Consider the following 20,814-nt stretch of genomic DNA (forward strand, 5'->3'; position numbering starts at 1 on the left):
AACTAAGTGATGTCTATTCGCAACCTGGAAATTCAGATAGGCCAAATTGCGGGCGAACTCAAGAACAGACCGCAAGGGGCCCTACCAACCCAAGGGGTACGGGTAAAGAGCAGTGTCAAGTTGTGACATTACTAGTGGAAAGACTGTGGCGGAGGAGAAGAAGAAGCCTAGCCGGACTGCTTCAATTGCGCTGGAACCAGAGATTGCGTTAACTCAAGAAGAAACAGGAGAAAAATAGGTGATGAAGCCAAAGATTACGTCTACCTCGGAGCCAAAAGTACAGAGGACCATAAGAATACAATTGCCACCATTTCTATAGAGACTTAGAAAGAAGAAAAATGATGAGGTACAGTATCAATGCTTCATGAATATGTAAAAATAGTTTCATATTAATATTCCGTTCACTGAAGCAATTAAGGAGATGCCCGCATATGCGAAGTTTCTAAAGGATATGGTGACAAAGAAGAGAGGCACTGGTAAGTTTGCCACGTTGGCTTTGACGCAGAGTTCAAAATCTATAATCCCACCAAAAATGCGTGACCTTGGGAGTTTCTCTATACCTTGCTCCATTGGAGGATTATACATCAGGCAAACGCTATGCGATCTCGGGGCTAGCATTAACTTGATGCCCCTATCAATCTTCAAGCAGCTGAATGTGGGGCAACTTGCGCCCACGACGGTAACTCTTTAATTAGCGGATAGATCTCTTGTGCATCCAGAGGGGAAGGTGAAGGATGTTCTGGTTATAATCGACAAATTTATATTACCAGCAGACTTCATCATCCTAGACTACGAAACAGACAAAGTCACAAGTGAGCGCAACGTTCCCAGACAAGTAGCTATTTCAGATTGAAGAATTTCCATGGTACGCAAACGTGGTAAATTATCTGGTTTGCGAGCAATTTTTCGTAGATTATACCGACCACCAAAAGAGGTGGCTCAGACATGAATGCAGATCATAGTATTGGGATGAGCCAAATCTTTATAAGAAGGGGCCAGACCAGATTCTGCGCCTGTGTGTACCAGATGCTGCTCATCAATGCATATTATCACAGTTTCATGACTCGCCTTATGAAGGGCACTTTGGAGGTCAACGCACAACAGCGAAAGTATTACAAAGTGGGTATTATTGGCCAACACTATTTAAGGATGCAAGAGACTATGCGATGAAGTGTGACCGGTGCCAATGCACGAGTAATATTTCATGGAAACATGCAATGCCCATGAACATCATTTTAGAACTGGAATTGTTTGACGTCTGGGGTATTGACTTCATGGGACCATTTTCACCATCGAATGGTCACAAATATATTCTGTTAGTCGTCGACTACATTTCCAAGTGGGTAGAAGCGGTAGCATGCACCGCAAGCGATGCGACGGTAGTCTCTGAATTCCTGAAGAAAAATATTTTCACTCGTTTTGGCACTTCGCGTGCCATAATAAGTGATGAAGGCTCCCACTTTGTCAATCACATAGTCAACAACTTGCTGTTTAAATATAATATCCTTCATAAAGTGGCCACCGCATACCATCCACAGACAAACGATCAGGCTGAAGTGTCCAACCGGGAAATCAAGCTGATATTGGAGAAGGTGGTAAAGCCTTTGCGAAAAGATTGGGCAACAAAGCTGGACGATGCGCTGTGGGCATACATAACTGCCTATAAGACACCTATAGGCATGTCTCCGTATGCATTGGTGTTTAGTAAAGCATGCCATTTACCACTTGAGCTGGAGCATAAAGTGCTGTGGGAGGTGAAAAAGCTTAACTTCAACTTAAAGGCAGCAGGGGAAGCAAGGAAACTTCAATTGATCGAGCTTGATGAGTGGAGTACGCAAGCTTATGAAAATGCCAAAATTTACAAAGAACGAGCAAAACGTTGGCATGACAAATAGCTACGCGGGAAAAATCTCCACGTTAGACAAAAGATCTTACTTTTCAATTCAAGGCTACGACTCTTTCCCAGCAAATTAAAGTCACGCTGGTCTAAACCCTTTATAATAAAAGAAGTATTCATGCATGGCGCGGTAGAGCTGATTAATGAGGAAGGGACCCGCACGTTCAAGGTTAACGAGCAAAGAGTCAAAATATATTGCGGAGGTGATTTTTCATCGGGAAAAGACCTCTGTAGACCTGAGAAATCTGGAATGAAGAAAAATCGAGTGGCCCTTGCGTTGGCATGCAACAGAAAATCATCAGGGGCGTAAGTCTTTTGGAATATCCTCTTCTTACTTATGATTCATGAACTCTCACTACTCTTATGTTATTTCGATTATCATTTATTTATCTTTATATAAAAAAATGACGGTTTGTTAACTTTGTTTTATTATTATTTGACCCTCTCAATGTTTTCTTTGCAACGATCGAGGTGAACAATTGTGGAGGCGCTACGTGAAGATGCAACTACTTTATTTCGTCACTGCAATCAAAGAAAGCAGTTCGCCGCAAAGCAGGATGCGTCCACAAATAATGCGAGCAACAACGCAAATTTGGGGGTTGTATCTTTCCTTGACTTTGTTATTTCCAAATTTTGCACTATCGCATCGCATTTTAACTCTAAAAATTTTTATTATTGCATCCTCTTTAGTAGACACAATCATTTAACATTGATTAATTTAGTAAGTCACCGCATAATTTCTCTTTGCCGATTATGATTTCAATGATGAAACGCATGCTTCTATTTTTTCGTATATACTAGAGTCAACTTAATTTTAGGATAGTCACCTCATGAAATATTTCTAGAAGTTAGTGGTCTGCTAGCTTTCTTTCAAACTGACCCTTTACGAAACTTCTTAAGAGCATCGCATGACTTCTTTCAATCTTTTAGCAATGAGGACATTGCCGCATTTTATATTTGTGGGTGCAGTATTCATTTTCGACCTTGCTATTGTTTTTAGCTTAAAAAAAATTCATAATATTGCGATCGGATCCTACTCGTAGTTGGATGTTCACATGATACACGTGGGGGCAAGCCAAAACGAAGGTAGGAATCGTGATCAACGCATGAATAAATGATCACAACTCCACTGCCAAATGGGCATGAGTTTAGACTAAGAAAGAACGCCATGCTCGTAGTTAGATGTCTGCATGACATACGTGGGGGCAAGCCAAAATGAAGGCTAGGCACTTGGATCAGTGCAAGGTCATAGAAAAAGAAAATAATGTGTCTAAAATACACAAGGATAAAAAAAATCATTTGAAAATACCCCAGTGAAAAAGTCTTTTTATGAAATAAATTATGCGATGCCCTGGAATCTAGTAAAGTCTTTTTGAAGGTTAATGCGGTCCCTAAATTCTAGAAATATTTTAAGAAGAGGCCTGGGTAAGAATTAAGGAGACTTTGGTATATAGTATTTGAATAAAGCATCCTTGAGAAATCTAGGAAAGAGAAGGCGGTCGACTTTCTAAAGAAAATATTTAGCTTATGCTTGAGGACAAGCATTGTTTAAATTTGGGGGGTGTGACAACGGGCAGAAATGCATGTTATTACAGCGCAAAGTTATAAAACAATGCAGGATTGCGATGATAAAAATATACAATATTGCGTCCAAAAGCATTAAGTTTACAACATTGCGATCGCATGCGTCCATCACATTAAAACAACTAACTTATGTATTTTTGTGCAGAAAATGTGTTGACGCAAGGTGGAAATGCGATCCAAATAAATAAACGTCCGAGCGCATTAAGAGCTTGCGTTGACGCAAGGTTATGCGATCATTTGTGCTTGCGAATATCTGCTCAAGAAGGTGCCCGCATAGAGCCGGCGCATCATGGTGGGCGCATCTAGGTGAAAAGTGTAATAAATCACGATGGAAAAGAAAGCTGATGACTGTCGATTCCGAATTAAGTTGACAAGTTGTTAACGACTATTGTAGCAAGTACACTCAATTTTTTGGTGACAAATATTCAGCGCATCAGACAGAGAATTAATGTCATCCCATCAGTGCAATCATAAGAGGCAAGAAGATTCTCATCCTAAAGTCTATAAATACTGAAGGTCACCTTCAGTGAAGGAGTTCGTTCAGTTTAGAGAATTTTCCCTATAGATAGAAGTAGCTTGTTCATAGTTTTCTTTTACTTAGAAGGTGGAAGCGAGTGAAGGGAGATTATACCGAGAGATCATTCCGGTGTACTTGGAAGAGTGTCGGAAGCGTTGAAACCAAATAGAGGGCCGACTCTTGCGGAAGCAAGAACATCTTTTGGGCGGAATAGAGATAACACAGTGTAAAAGCCTTGGGAAGTAAGGAATTTCTACTAGGCTCTCTACCCTTATTTCCATTATCATTTTGTACTCTGAACTTATTTATATAAATGAAAATTGCATTTTTATATCTGTTCACTCTTTGTACAATACGCATGAGTAGCTAAATCTGTCGAATGAGTTGAGAAGCACTTAGCTAGCATAACCTGAGATCTTCATTCTATGCGATTATCTGGTATTATGTATGCGTCATTCGTCCATTAGAGATACTCGGGAGGGTAGTCTAAGGATAGAATCTAGGCTTGGAAAAGTTAGATTAGAATCTAGGCTCGGGAGAGTCAGATTAGAAATGCATAGTCAAGAGATAGAAGCTTAGGAATAAGTTATGTTTGCTATTAACGCATCGCATGCACCCTCGAGATAGAGGTTATAATTGTATGCGGTCACCTTGTCCTTGTGTGCATCTTGCATCATTGCATAGGCAAGAAGTAGAGACTTAGGAATAAGATCTATAGACATTATCGCATTCATCGCATGCGTCCTAAAATTAGGAGTCATCGCATTTGCATTGGAAAATGAGTTGCGGTCGTATGAGTGTAGCATGATCGCATAGCTTGAACGCATTCTCGGGAAACGCTAGCGAAAGACCTTCTCAACCCGTTCCTTCGCATACTCAGTATATCTGTCGCATAATTACTCTTTTCTCAAATCCGCCGTATACTTTTATACTGTAAACAAAAAACCAACCAACTCCTTGATTTATTTGTTATCGCAAAGTGATCTAAAAATTACCACCGCATATTGTTTTCCTTAGTCCCTGAGTTCGACCCTGGGCTTACCAGGCAACTCAGTAGGATTTATACTTGGATTTTATTGAGAAAACTTGCATGCTCAATGCATTTTCCATCAACGCAATCCCTACCATTATTTCATCGCATAAAATAACGCATCACATATGAGATCATGGAATCAATGAGCGAATTGTTCGAACAAAAGTTCTCACGATTCAAGAAAAACGGGATTGATCACAATGAAACCAGTAGTGTCAGTTCTCAAGATAATCTTCAGTCCATATTGAATGTCAAGGGACTAATAGAGAAAGCAATCGTTGCCAACTCTGGTGAAGTTCATCGATGAGGATTGTCCTCTGAGATGAAACTTGGAGTTTATGACTTGTGTCATGGAGCTGATCCCACTACTCTACAGAAAAGGAAGAACTCCAAAGAAAATAAATCTAATTTATTTTTCTTGGAGGCGTGCTTAGTAGAGAATGATGATTATGCTTGGATAGTTAATTCAGGAGCTACTAACCACTTGTGTTCTTCCCATCAAGGATTTAATTCCTGGAAACAGTTGGAAGCTGGAGAGATGACTCTTCGAGTCGGTACTAGTGAGGTCATTTGAGCTGTTGCTATAGGCAGGCTTAAGTTATTTTTGGACAAGAAATGATATATGTTATCAGATGACGTATATGTAGTTCCTCATATCAAGAGGAACCTAATTTCTGTTTTCTGCCTAATTGAACAAAAATATTCCATATCCTTCTCTGAGAATAAAGTGATTATTTTTAAAAATAGAATGGAGTTAGGTTTTGGTTCAATGGAAAATAACTTATATATACTAAGGTCGTTAGTCATAAAAGCCGTGATCAATACTAAAATGTTCAAAACAGCAACAACTGTAAAAAGGCCGAGAATTTCTCCTAAAGAAAATGCCCATCTTTGGAATCTAAGGTTAGGTCACATCAATCTCAATAGGATTTGGAGGTTGGTGAAAAGTGGATTTCTAAATGGTTTACAAGAAAACTCTTGCCTATATTATAGTCATACCTTGAAGGCAAAATGACCAAACGACCTTTTACTGGAAAAGGTTATAGAACCAAAGAAACCTTGGAGCTTATACATTGAGCCTCTGTGGTCCGATGAATGTAAAAGCACGAGGAAGGTATGAATATTTCATCTCTTTCATAGATGATTATTCTAGATTTGGGTATCTATACCTAATGCAATATAAGTCTGAAGCTCTTGAAAAGTTCAAGGAGTACAAGACTGAATTGAAAACTTGTTAGGTAGAAAGATAAAAGCTCTTGAAGCCTATTTTTTAAAAGAAAACATCTTTTTCTTGTAAAGCCATAAAAGAAAAGACTACTCAGTTTTCATTTATTTAAAGGCTAAAATTAGTGGAAAGGCTATATCTAACTATCAATTCCTTCGCCCTACACTGGCTCGGTTATCGGTCTAGGATATACCTAACTTGCATTGGATAGAGGTAATTCTAATACAAGGGTGCCTTTTAAACTCACACATACAAAACGAAATTGGCATTTCTCTTACTTAGAGGGATAGCTTTCACACTCACACCGCCGGGAACCCATTGCTCTTTTCTTGCAAGCCCTAACAGAAACACGATGGAGGTAGCTCTTTTCACCTCTACCCATGCACACACACACCCGTTAGTTAAGGTTTTGTTATTTTGTTATATCAATTAGCAAGCTTGTCTCCCTTTTTTTTTCTTTTTGTGCTAGCAATTTTTATTCACTATGTCCTTTTTATTCCACAATGTCTAAACTTACCTCTAAAACAAGATGGTTGTTCTTAGACCAAAGGTTGTCCTATCGGGATGACAAAGAAAATCAAGCAGATATGAAATTTCTAAGAATTTGAGATTCTAAATAAACCTAAAGACTAAGTATTCAACTTTTTTATGAAGTTAAAAGGAAAAGAAAGTTTCTTTTGAAAAATGAGTTTCAAAACTTGTAAGAAAAGATTTTAAGAAGTTTAAAATTGATTTATATCATTGCTTGAGAGAATGTGTCATCAAAGTTCATTGATAAGAATAAAAAGATTGAGAAAAGCAAATGATCATGGCAAACAAAGTGAATGTGTTTTCTGAATGAATGAACATATCTAGAAAGCAAAATTGAGTCATATAAGAGAAATGATACCAAGACAATGATATTGTGTTTTTTAAAGAGAATAGAAAGAATGCCATAGGGATGTAATAGAGCCAAATCTAGATATATGTCATCAAGATCACAAAAATCCACATAACCCGAGCTCTGGTACTCAAGGGTTCTAAACATGCAAAGATATCACAAAGCAAAAATTTTCATCATGACTCATTTTTACAACCCTAATAAATGTCAAGAACATGCAATATTCTCCACCCCCAACTTAAGAACTAAACATTTTCCTCAATGTTTAAAACTAAGAATTGAACATAAAGACAAAATGAAAAAGGAACAGAAGAACTCCCTTGGTTTCACACAATGGGTGGTAGTAGACATTTTCCGGCTTCTTTGTTTTTTTTTTTTTTCTTTCATTCTTTTTTATTCCTACAAAAGAGAAAATGAAAAGAAAAAGAAAGGAAAAGAAAAGCTACAAGAAAACGAAGAAAGTAAGTCTAAAAATTCTAAACCTAAAAAGCAAATAAAAAGTGAAGATGAAAAACGAAAGATAAAAATAGGGGGGGAAATGGAAGAAGATACCAGGAAAACATGTGTGATGCCAAATCATTCCGAGTCAGGTGAGTCAGGCTCTCGCTAAAGATCATACTAAAAACCTATGCTAACATAGTAAAGACGGTCTCTTTCGCACATGAAATTGACCATTTTTTGCATAAACCTAACTTGGAGAGTGGTTTCATGGCTCACCCTTAAGGCTTCAGTAGCAGTTCTAAGCGCATGCTAACCTATGATTTCAATACTAGTGGGTTGTTCATGAGGATGGCTGATAAGTTCTATCCTTAGTGGTTCTTCCCCTAAATTCTCATCTTCCTGACCTAACTTTTCTTCTTGTTCGTGGAGTTCCTCAACTCCACAGCCTCAGAAGGCTGAGATGTTAGTCTTAGAAATTGGAGCTTTACGCCCCATACACTTCTCATTCCTAGGTATTTCTACTCCGGACCTTTGACACAACAAGGTCATTAAGCTAGGGTGTCCAAGGCTACCCGTTGTAGAACAACGTCCACATCATCTTATAGAAGCATGAATTACTCTCCCAATGTTAATAGACATACCCTGAATGAGACAGTAAAGAAGTTTGGCCCTATCTCGAGTCCCATTGATCAATCTAAGAACATGCATCAATCTGGAACATACAAAAGCATGCCAAATTTGACCTACTACAGATAAGTCCGTAGATATAAACCTTACTGCAACTCCACCTGAAAGTGTCCATTGAGCATTTTACCCACAGAGGGCTTCAATAATCTCTTGTTCGTCCAGTGGTTGAGATAGAAACTGACTATACTCATCATCAAACTGAACTAGGCCAAAGGTTTCATTTATTCTAGAGGAAGAGAAAGAGACTCTAACACCTTTTACTAAAGATACATCTCTATCTAGGTCTATATTGGCGTAGAATTCTCTAACCAAAGGAATAATAGCATCACCAGGGTTAGCTGCTAAGGCTTCTCATCCTCTTCCCGTATTCCAGAAGTGATTTGGGGATAGAAATTTGGCTCTATAGTTAAAGCTCGCTCTGGGACTAGGTTTTTAAGAGCTACCACTTGATGGTATCTACTATCGGCTTCCTTAGAAACAGACCTAGGCACATTAGACTTGGGACGTGGAGGAGAATTCCTACCACTTGAACTAGCAACATTTTTTCCTTTCTTAGGCTTAGGACCCATGGAAAAGTTTTCTAAGAAAAATCATAGAATAGGGGCTAAAACCTAAGAAAATTCTAATTCCTTCTTCTAAAAGACTTTCAAACAAAATATTCTCACACCTCTAATCGAATTATAAACCTACAAGTAGAAAAATTCACTAACATATTATTGCTAACTATCCAACACTCCACAATTCAAAAGAAAAAGCATTCTTTTTAAGCAAAAATCAAGCAAAATTTCAGATTCTCCATCTACAAAACTCAAGTTTCTATCAAGCACAACTCAAATCACATTCAAGATAATCATAATAGAGTTAAAAGAAAGAGGAAAATGCATTACCTTGGGGGTTGAATCCCTAGCTTAAGATGGAGAGAAAAGAAAGCCCTAGAATTGAGATTTGGTGAAAACCCAAAAAATTTCAAGGTAGAAATCCTTGAAAAGTTAAGAAATTGAAGAGTTTGAAAACAAAAATAACTTGGATTTGAAGTGGGGATGAAGAATCGGTGAGAGATGGGAAGAAAAATTGAGAGAAAATGAGTTGAAGAAGAAAATAAAAACTTAAAAGTGGCAGAATCTGCGTTTAAAACGTGATCCTGCCTCGCAGCATCGCGATGTGGCTATCTAGCGTTGCAACGCTGTGCCCTAAAATAATTTTTTTTCCAATCAAAACTAAGACTAAAAACTTATAGAGTTTACTTTAAAAATCAAAACTAATTCTAAACAAATTAAATCTAAAAATGAAAAACTTAGAAAAGGAAATTGTTTATTAAAAGAAAACAAAAAAAATTTGTTTTATTTTTTTACGCCTGGACACTTTCAGGAAGCGCAATTTTTAACGTCGATTGCTCGACGTGATCCATCTTTTATGCCTTTCAAGGTACATAAAAATGTTCATACTTCTCTGGTCCTCTCTTGGATGAATCTATATAGCCTGGTAGGGTTATAAGAGAGTTCATCCTCTTTCGAGAACCAGACAGGTCGAATTTGGATTTTCTAATATTTGGTAAAAAGGGAAAAAAAAGAAAGAATTAAAAGACTCAAATAACTCAAAATAGTCGAAAGAAAAAAAAAGACTCAACAACTGACTTTGACTTGTAAGGAAAATACGAGCAGTAATCAAAGATGCAAGAAATTCCAGGAGTAAGAATTATTCTAGGCTCGGAATCCTCTAACTGTTTTACCTGAGATTCCTTAAGATGTGGTACGGGCTCATACTTATCCCTACTTACTTATTCTGAATATGTCATGGGATAAACATCATTTTCATCATCGGCCCAAGGAAACTCCTCAGCTTCAGTGCCATAGACGATAGAAGGCTCTGAATGGTTCTCCAACGTAAGTAAGGAGTGTGCAAGCTTAGGTGTTTGATGGACCTCAACCGGCATGGGGGTTTGAGTCTCCAGGTGAAACTCAATTGAATCTTGCTCACAATAAAAAAAAGCCATTAGCAAGTTCACACATTATTAAATCCAACGTCTTACCTTGATAGGAATTTTGAAGAACTGACGGCTTAATTGGATCATCGATGTTAATCTTTCCACCATTTAACTTAGTATCTTCAGAAGATGCATCTTCCCAAGGCTCATCGATTCTCCTAACCGAATCGATAATCTGGGCAATGAGGTCACACAGATTCTGAAAGTCGGTTCTAACCTCATGTCCAAAATAGAAGCTATCCTGCTGAAAACTCGATGGTTCTTGAGAAAGATAGGAACATTCCTGCACAAACTCACAAGAGTAGTTAAAAAGTTCTTCAATTAAATTTTCTGAAGAAATACCTATATTGGTAGAAGGATACGACATCGATAACGGGGTTTAGCTAGGCATCTCCCAAGGAGCATAGCATTCGTGCTCAGGACCATGTGAATTATGTGTGTGTTCAGTAACCAAAACTTGAACAAGAGATGTTAGTTCATTAATTTCACTTTTAAGCTCATTAAATTCTCTTACCTCTTGTTCTCTTTGATGGGCCGCATACATCGCTTGGAACGTGTAATAGATGTTCATGTCCGTCATATTAAAATAAGTAGACACAAAGAAAAAAAATATTTTTGGTTTTTCAAAGTTTGCTAGTGAAATTAGCTAAGAAAAAGATTAAATGGCTTGGTCTTCCCCGACAATGACGCCATTTTGTTCGGTTGTAAAGTAGGTGTCGTTAGTTCTACCTAACCTAAAACAAACAATATTTATAAAGCTCGAACAACAACCTAACTAACTCGTAGTTAAAGTGGAAGTAAGAGGTCAATCCACGGGGAAGGTTTTAATTCTTATCCTTTCTTAACTAACCTTGACTATTAAAGCAATAAAATGGGGGGTTGATAAAATTGAACAAAAAAGTACTAGAAATCAAAAGATAGAGGGTGAATGTGAAGAAGTAAGGAATTTACTTGCTTCTAATTCAAGTTAGACGTTCAATGCAACTCTTATCATCAAATTCTAAAAGTTTATTGACAATCAGATTATGCTCGCAACTACTCGCTCAACTCGATCAAGCTAGCCTCTACAAAGGCCGACAACTAGCCATAACCTAGTTGAGAAGGCATCCTAGTCATTGATTAAGGTTGGATAGGACAAACCCTAATCAACCAGCATGTTCCTACTTCTATTGGGTTCGATGGCAGCCATATAGAATAGAAAACATGCGCATTAGGTTCTAGGATTCAATTGCATTGATTAATTGTTAAGATAGCTTACACAATTAACTAAAATTTCTCCAAATTAATGCATCCTAGGATAGCCATTAAACACACAACTACTATTGTCTCTTGTAGATCTTCGCTAGACATTCCATCGAACACATTGAAAGCAATGTGACAACGATTATGACAACACCAAGCATCTAGGCTATACATGTTCAAGATTTAGATCATTCAACATGATTCTAGAATTAAAATCAGATTCAAGAAGGCACAATTCAGATTGCAATTGATAAAGAAAGTAGAAAACTCAAAGGAATTTACAAGAACCCTTGAAATCGAAACAAGATTCAATCAACTTCACAAATTCATTGACAAATTGTATGAAGAATTACAAGAGTTTGTTTACAATTCAACAAAAATATAAAATCTAACCTAAATTGGAGCAAGAATTACCAAATAAATGAAACAACTCGAAGAGAGATCCCAGACTCCATGATTTTTCTTCCTCCTCCTTTGCAAAAATGAAAGAAAAGTCTTTTATAATATGTAGGCTAGCATCACGACGCTGAGGTAGCATTGCAATGCTAAATAGATGAAAAGCCTCGAAGCATTGGGCTTGCATTGCAACGCTACCCTCCTTAATGCTTGTCGATGCAAGGCATACACGCGCGTGCGGGGTTGCGCGTCAAAGTTCGGAGCGTTGCAACACTGCCCTATTTTGTAGCGAGATTGAACATTTTGCTTTTAAACGTTGCACAACGCCTCTCCTAGGGTCGTGACGCTGTATTCTCAATGGAATTTTTGTAATTTACTTGATTCTCTTCAATTTTTTTAATTTCTTGACTATTTTGGATCTTTTTTTGCTCGATCTTCTCTTAGGGACTTCTAAATGCCTCGGCGACCGTTTTACCTACAAAATAAGTATTTAAAACAAATAATCAACTCAATTTTAGAGAATTAACATATAAAATATGCATCCTTTAAAAACCTAACACTAATGATGAAGAGTCTTAATGTTGTGTCTAATAGTTTAATTGCATGAAAAAAGGATTGGCTTTTAGACATTAGAAATGGTTAAGCTAGAGAAAGGAAAATTAGATAATAGGCTTCTAAGCCTAAGTGAATAATTGAATTGATTGAATGAAAACATTTTGAATCCACAACTTGGTTGATTGAAATCAATACCCAAGGACATTTTAGTTCATTTGCTACTTTATTTAATTTACCAGTCGAATCCATGGATAAGGTTAAGACAATTCATTGATAGCTAGTAGGATCAAATATCTAATTTCTACAGGATGATACTCAGTCTCTTAACCACTTTACTATACTAAACTCAACGAGTACACTTGCGCATGTCAGCTTTTCACTTCCTACCTTCGCAATTGGCTCTTCTTGAACAAGAATCATCTTGCTTTTTGGTAATCTGTTAAAGTTCTTTAATTTCTTCTTATTTTATAGGGTCATTTCCATGGCCATTGGCCACACATCCTCCTCTATCAAATTCCTTTAATTCCCTATAATTGGACCTATATGATGGCCCTTTGCATCATTATTATACCCCATCCTTATCACCACTATTTTTCCTTTGACCTTTACTATCAATGGGACCCTCTTGGATTATATATATACCTTATCCAGTAATATATGCATATTAGGTAATATATAGAAAATGGTAATTAATAACTAACTAATATACCTTAGACTATATCATATACTAACCAATTGCAAACTTGAATTAAGAAAGAAGATGATAATTATCTAGGGTGTATTTTATATGTGATTAAAAAAGAAACTCTATATAATATCACTACGAGTTTACGACACAGAGTAGTAGATTTTGTTCCCAAAGGATGAATATAGAGTCACCACCAATCTTGATTTAGAGGTGTCTGGATGCCCAAAATATGTCAAATTGGTTTGTAAATAAAAGATTAAGGTTCTGAGATCTTTTATGTTTGGGGAAGTTATTAACACCCCACAACACTCATTTAAAAAATGAAATTTTCATCTTTCTCTAATATTGACGATTTAAGTAGAATTAACTAGAATATTGATCGATCGATTGTGTTTGAGTGATAAAATGATAATAATCAAGGATGCAAAATGGTCTAAGTGCAAGCATATATTGTCAATTGAAGTAGTAATCCTTGGAATATTCCAAGAGTCGAATCCCTTGACATGTGCAAGTATACGCGTTGAAGTAATAAAATCCCAATAAATTAGGTATCTTCAGGGGATTAGTTACTCGATTTAACTAGCTATCAAACAATCTTTTCGACCTTATTTAGGGAATCAAAATGGGATGGTTTTGTAAGCAATAAATTAAAGAAAGCAAATAAATGTTCAAACTAGGGATTCACTTTACTAAGAATGTCGTAGGGTATTGATCTCATTCAACATTGTTATGGATAATATTTTCTTTTAATTAAAATAATGTATCAGATAAGGCTTAGAAGGTCTATGATCTAGGTTTTCTCTTACGAGCCCAACCATTTCCAATGTCTAAAAGCCAATTCTATCCTCATGCCATTGAAACTAAAAGACATAACATTAAGATTCTTCGTTCTTAGTCTCTAATGTTTTCCTATAATTCTCATGCATGTTCCAGAGCTAGTTTATCATGCTAATCTTGGTTTAGAAATATTTTTTCTCAAGTAGACTAAAAAACCCTAAATCAATTAAATGGTGATCAAGCATTCAATTGGGAAAGTGCAAACATGATAAAAAGGTAATGCATAGAATTAATCAAAATAATCAAGAACTATGCATAAACAATATTGAAATCAATCAAACCCTAGAACTACAAAATAGTTTAGCCACTCACGTTCAGAATATAAGCCTTAAACATGCTTAATAGAGATATAAAGAAAGAGATTAAAGAGAAGAAAGAATTGGTTGTCGATCAATTCGTCGCCAATAATGCATCAACATCTTCTTCTTGATCCAACTTCAATCAACTCCATAATTAGGCTCTGAAAATCTCTCTGAATGGCGGCCTCTCATCCTATGTGGAAAATCCTAAGTGATCCCAATTAGGACTCCTCTTCAAAAAATGGCAAAAAAGAAAAAAAAAACTTGAATAGGGCTGGAGTTTTCGTAGTGCCACGACGCTACAAGTGGGTGCCACGATGTTGCTTGAAAACCCAACATTTGAAAAATCCAAAGCATCGCGACACTATCTTGCTTTTCACTCTCAGGTTTGTGGCACCAAGCAGGGCGTCGTAGCGCATAGTGCTGCTATCACTTCACATTTTTTTTAGCCTTCTATTGACTTACTCTTTGCCCTAGGTCAAAGTTTGTCCTTTCTAAGGGATATTTTGGTCTTTTTACCCCTAATTTGGCTTGCTCTATTCCAAATGTTCATTTCCTACAAAATAGATAAGTAAAGCATCAAAGCACTCTTTATCAATAAAACCAACAAAAATCGGAGCCTAAGAACGCACTTTTGAGGTCCATTTCATCCCTTGAGAGTAGTTTAACTATTAATTTTATTAAGACAATGAATCAATGAAATCAAAGGTAACCAAGTGTAAGGATAGTTGTGAATAGGCAGATTGTTGATTAAAAATAGGAATGCACCTTGGGCAATGTGGCGGCTACATCATACTAGGACAGTGCCTTAGTCATGGATAGAAAAACTCCTATTCAGTCTGTGTCAAGTTTTTTTTTTAGGAGCTTTAAGCAACTAATGCCTATATTTCTATGGTTAGTTGGATGTTTGATTAATTGACATGTAGTTTTTTTTATACTATGGTGTCCCTTATTTCTAAGGTCGCATGACAGTCCTATTTCTAGGCTCATAATCCTATATCCCTTTGTGACATCAGTTTATATCCTAACCTTCTCGGCCTTAAGACTCCACTAGATTGCGAAGTCAAGTGCCCAATTTAACCTAAAATTTTTTTATCTTTAAATTCAATGAAGGGAATGCATAAGTCAAACAATACGAAACATAGGCATTGCTAAAGCCATAAAACCTTAAGATATTCACATTGTTGAACCCCTTACACAATTTAGGTCATGATTATAAACAAATTATTAGGTTTTCACTAAATCAATAACCATAAGATAAATGTTAAATGTGAAAAAGGAAAAGAAGAATAATTGAAAAGGTGCATAGACAAACTAAATTAATGCTGGAAATATAATAAAATGAAGCCTTGTGACAATCTCCCACTCTCCCAATCTTTCCTTAGAGTGACTATTTTTTCAAGCACCAATCCTATCTCTCTACATTTTCATGGGGTATGGACGACCTAGAGCTCTCAAACCTCATGGGAACTCTCGTTCTTCAAGCTCACTGACTAGGAGGATGAGGTTTCGACCAAAGAAGGGCCGAATTTCGTTTTGCATTGAAGAACAAGTCTAGACCGTGAAAATAACAATTATAGACGACTGGACAAAAATTCTGGATTTCAGGGTTTTGATGCAGTCAGGGTTGGCAAGGGGCTACGATTGAGAGGATGGTGTTCCCTTGAAGGAACTCTTATACAAGAATACCTATGAGCGGAAGCGGATCTTTTCAATTTCATTGTGACAGAATTTCCATACATACATTCTAATAAACAGATATGCATTGAAAACACTAATTATTAGCATGCTTTCAAAGATAAAATACAAGAGATCGAGGACTTACCAGTTGAAGACTTTCTTCAGAAATCTCGATCTCACTATGGACTAACTCTTCACGCTCCTACTCGTCCAGCAAGCAATCGCCCAGCAACACCAAGGTCGTCTACACGATCAGCAACGCACGAATAACAAGCAACTGGGGACGACACCACCACTCGAAGCCCTCTGTATTCTCGGAGTGAGAATCCAAAGGGTGGACTTTGATGGAATTGGTAGAGGGGAGGAGGAAAAGCAATCATGTACTACGAACAGGCAAGTGGGAGAAAGGGACTATCGTATAGTCGGGTGCTTGATCATTTAGGTCGGGGTACATGATCGTGCAGTAATTTATAAGCAATTGTCTATCAAAAGTAAGCGATCATTTAGATACGCTCGGCGTGCTAAGCGATCGTTTAAGAAATTGCAGGCAGTCGTTTAAGAAACCGCAGGTGATGGTTTAGGAAACGCAAGTGTGCGATCGATTAGTTAGGTTGGCACTATCGTATAGGCTCTCAACACTAAGCGATACAAGGCTTTCACACCGTGAGCGATTTAGCGTATCTCTTGCAAAATGAAAACTATTTTCATTTTATTCTTCAGTTAATAGAACTGAATTGAACTTCCCACTATCACACGAATTTAGAGAAAACTTCGGCCAATTATCTCATAACCGCCCAATTAATAAAATAATGAATATAATCATATTATAATCTTAACCTATAGTTTGATATCATATATCAACTATAGTGTTTTCTCCTCTACTTGATATAAATCATATTTATATCCAATTTTCTCCAAAATAATGTATCTCATACATTTAGTCAATCATATCATATATAATTAACAAGTTCAATTATATCATATATAATTAACTAGTTCAATTATATCATATATAATCGAACTCCCTTTTGTCAATTTGAACATTTCAAACTGACCCAAAAACTGATTCTCAACTTGTATCCAAGCTACCAAGGGGACCTTATAGACCTATGGCTCGAAGCTACAACACTACGTGAATAGCTAATTAAACTCTTTAGCCACGAGATCCACCATCCATTAACTGCCAGGCATTCCACAAAAGATCGAGAGCTGAACTCTTCTTACCACAAATATATTTCTGTGTCCATCAGATATAACCAATCATGAGTATGATAACCCTTCATAGATGCTCGTAAGTACAGCTGGGCCAATTTACTGTTTTGTCCCTGTAGTTACATCTCACTCCTTAAGTACCAGTGATCCCTCTAATGAACAATACAACATAGTCTAACTATGTGTGAACACCTCTCAGGCCATGAGAAGGTGTGCGGCGCCACATCGTTCAAGCCTTGAAATCAGCCCTTAAGAGAGCTATCTATCTACTTATCCCTGCTTCAAGGAATGAGTGAATTCCATCTTGTGTAGCTGAGTTCCCAGCTCCTAAATCAGACGAATCCCCAAAGTGGTAGGTTTGAGTCGGCGGCCTGGCCACTTACACCCATGCAAATCAAAAGAAATCCCTCAATGGTAGGAGTTCCCAACTCACTCAGGATTGAGGTCATGTTACCTATGGTCATCCTAGTGAAGTGAAGTCTCTGTCAAGAACGGTGTTATATAACGAGACGTTAACACTTTGTGGTTAGGTCTTATACAAACTCTTTGTATAGGACGCCCCCGCTCGCATGTCCCCTATACGAATGATCAGGATCAGACCATATGTGACAAGTCATAACACTTGTAACTATTCCATAAAGCGGGTTGCATCCGTAGCGTTACCAGGATAAGGTTTCCCTCCTATATTCATATACTACAGACCATTTTTGTTATCACTTAAGACAAGATCCACTTGTATGTCACCACATACATACTTAAGTTACATACAGATAACCAGGGATTTTAGTTTATTGGTTTGTGGTAAAGCAAATAAAATATTCAGATGAGCAAAATCAAGAAGTGAAGTAAATATCGTATATTATACATCACAAGCGTTCGTACAAACTGTTTATAAACTATAGGACATGAGACTTTAGGGTATCAACCCCAACACCCTAAAGTCGGTCCAGATGGTCTGGACCGGTCCCTTTGACTGGTTTGACTAGTTTTGACTGGTTTTGGTCGGTTTTGTAGTTTTGAAGGTCGGCTCAAGCATTTTTCAAGTGGTTCGGGCTAGTTCGAAGTGTTCGAAGATGGTTCGAGGCTGGTTTCTACTTATCATTGTAATAAATGTAGCTTTTAACTAGCTTAGGATGCCAAAACCAGTCCATTTTAGTGTGTTTATTTAATTATGCATTATGAATGTATGAATTAAATAATTTATTTGTTGTGTGCATATTGTATGCCATGTAGATTTAAAATCCCACCATAGAATAAGCACGTAGCATGCATTGCAAATATATTATAACTCTTGTAATGTATGGTATGCATGTGTAGGATTCCATATTTTTTATATAAGTTGTTATATTAAATGCATGTAATGAATGTTTATATAATTGTTATATAAAAGCATGTTATGGATGCAAAGTACGTCTATTATTTTATAAGTTGTTATAAAATTAGATTAGACATTAAAAGCCATAACAAAGATAAAAGCGTGATCACGTAGGTTAATCACCTGTTTTAATAGTTAAAATAGGTCGACATCTTGTAAAATATGGTTACAAACTCAATCGGTATATAATCATGTCTAAGGTTGGGGGTAATTAAGTTGACGGTCTACGGAACACCTCCTACCTACGGATTATGGCTGAATAATTGAGCGTTGTTATCCGATTTTATGAGCACATGTGAGCGGTGTGAGGTGTTAAAATTGGTTTTTCACCAGACATCGTAGGTTAAATCCAATTATAATAGTTATTCTTGGATAAACCACATAGACTTAGGTTGTTTAATTAGCCGGAACATTCCTAAATAAAGATTTACCCAAAAACAAATAGAACATTTCAGTGGAAAATTAATAACAAGTAGGATATGTTGTTCTTAGCTTTCATGTCCCTAAATGTTCACATCGTGAGATTCGTGCAACGCTCCGTGTCACCTTGGAAGTGACCTCCATTCAGAAAGTGTTTGCATGGGTCAATAGCAAGGTGAATAGGGGAAGTAGTTTATAGTAAATGGGTGAAGGATGTGTGTCAACGTATCCTGCGGTCTCTTCCATTAGTTTGGACCGTAAGATTCCTATGTTGCACCTACTTTCCGTCTTTAGGGCGACATTAGCTAGTCGTTAACCACGGCTATCCCCTTGGAGGGTTGTAACATAGGATTCGGAACAACTTAAACTCTAAAAATGGAGGGTTACACTTACAGAATTACTAAGTGTTAGTAAGTTCTTGACCGAAAACAGTAGCTAAATGACTATTGGAATATGAGTTATTCTGGAGATAGTATTTAATTAAGAATGTCATGCTTTAGTGAAGGAGTATTTGACTACCCCTCGGTAGCACTTATTCTGACTCACTATAGTATCGTTGCAAATAAAATAATGAAATTTGAGTACATTATTACTTTGAGCATGTTGAATTCTTCAACTTTACTCACTTTCAACACTTTTAACGATAAATCAACATGGAAATCGAATATACTAGCAATCGATGATTTAGACCATGTTTTAACAGAGGAATGTCCTTTATCTCCCAATTCTGCTACTGACCAAAGAGCACAAAAAAGTAAATATGATTTACTTGTCATTAAGACATGCTTGGTGGAAAATGATAAGTTAACCTGGATAATGGATTCAGGGGCAGCTAATTATATCTATACTTTTGCTCAGGAAACTAAATCCTGGAGACAACTTACAAAAGGCGAAGCAACCTTTAAGGTAGGAATCGAAGAGGTTGTTTCGGCTAAAGCAATGAGAGATATAAAGTTATTTATTGGAGATAGACACATTTTACTTGAAAATGTGTACTACATTCCTTTTATGAAATGGAATTTAATTTCTATCTCATGTTTGCTAGAACAAAATTACAAATTTTCTTTTGAATATATTGAAATGTTCATTATCTCAAAAGGTAATATAGTATGTTCTGCAAATCTAGAGAATAACTTATACGTGTTAAAACCGACTGATGTAAAAGCCGTTTTGAATATAGAGATGTTTAAAATAGCTAAAACTCATCATAAGGAAAATTTCTCCAAATGTCTATCTTTGGCACCTAAGACTAGGTCACATTAATCTCAATAGAATTGGAAGATTGGTTAAGAGTGGACTTCTAAACCAGATAGAAGATAGCTCTTTACCGCCATGTGAATCTTGTCTTGAGGGTAAGATGACTAAAATATCTTTTACTAGAAAAGGTTTTAGAGCCAAAGAAACCTTAGAGCTAGTACATTCAGACCTTTATGGTCCGATGAATGTTAAAGCGAGAGGAGGATATGAATATTTCATCAGCTTCACCAATGATTATTCAAGGTATGGCTACATTTACCTAATGCATTATAAGTCTAATACACTTGAAAAGTTCAAGGAATATAAGGTAGAGGTTGAGAACCAATTAGGTAAAAAGATTAAAACACTTCGATCAGATCGAGACGGTGAGTACATGGACTTAAAATTCAAGAACTATTTGATAGAACACGAAATTCAGTCACAACTCACAGCACCTAGCACACCTCAACGTTGGTGTTGCAGAAAGGAGAAATAGAACCCTGTTAGACATGGTTCGTTCTATGATGAGTTACGCTCAGTTGTCAATTTCTTTTTAGGATCACACAGTAGAGACTACGGTGTATATATTGAACATGGTTCCCTCGAAAAGTGTTTCAGAAACACCT

The sequence above is a fragment of the Benincasa hispida genome, chromosome 9 (assembly GCF_027475165.1).
Source record: "Benincasa hispida cultivar pf3 chromosome 9, pf3_genome.v1.1, whole genome shotgun sequence".
Classification (NCBI taxonomy): domain Eukaryota; kingdom Viridiplantae; phylum Streptophyta; class Magnoliopsida; order Cucurbitales; family Cucurbitaceae; genus Benincasa; species Benincasa hispida.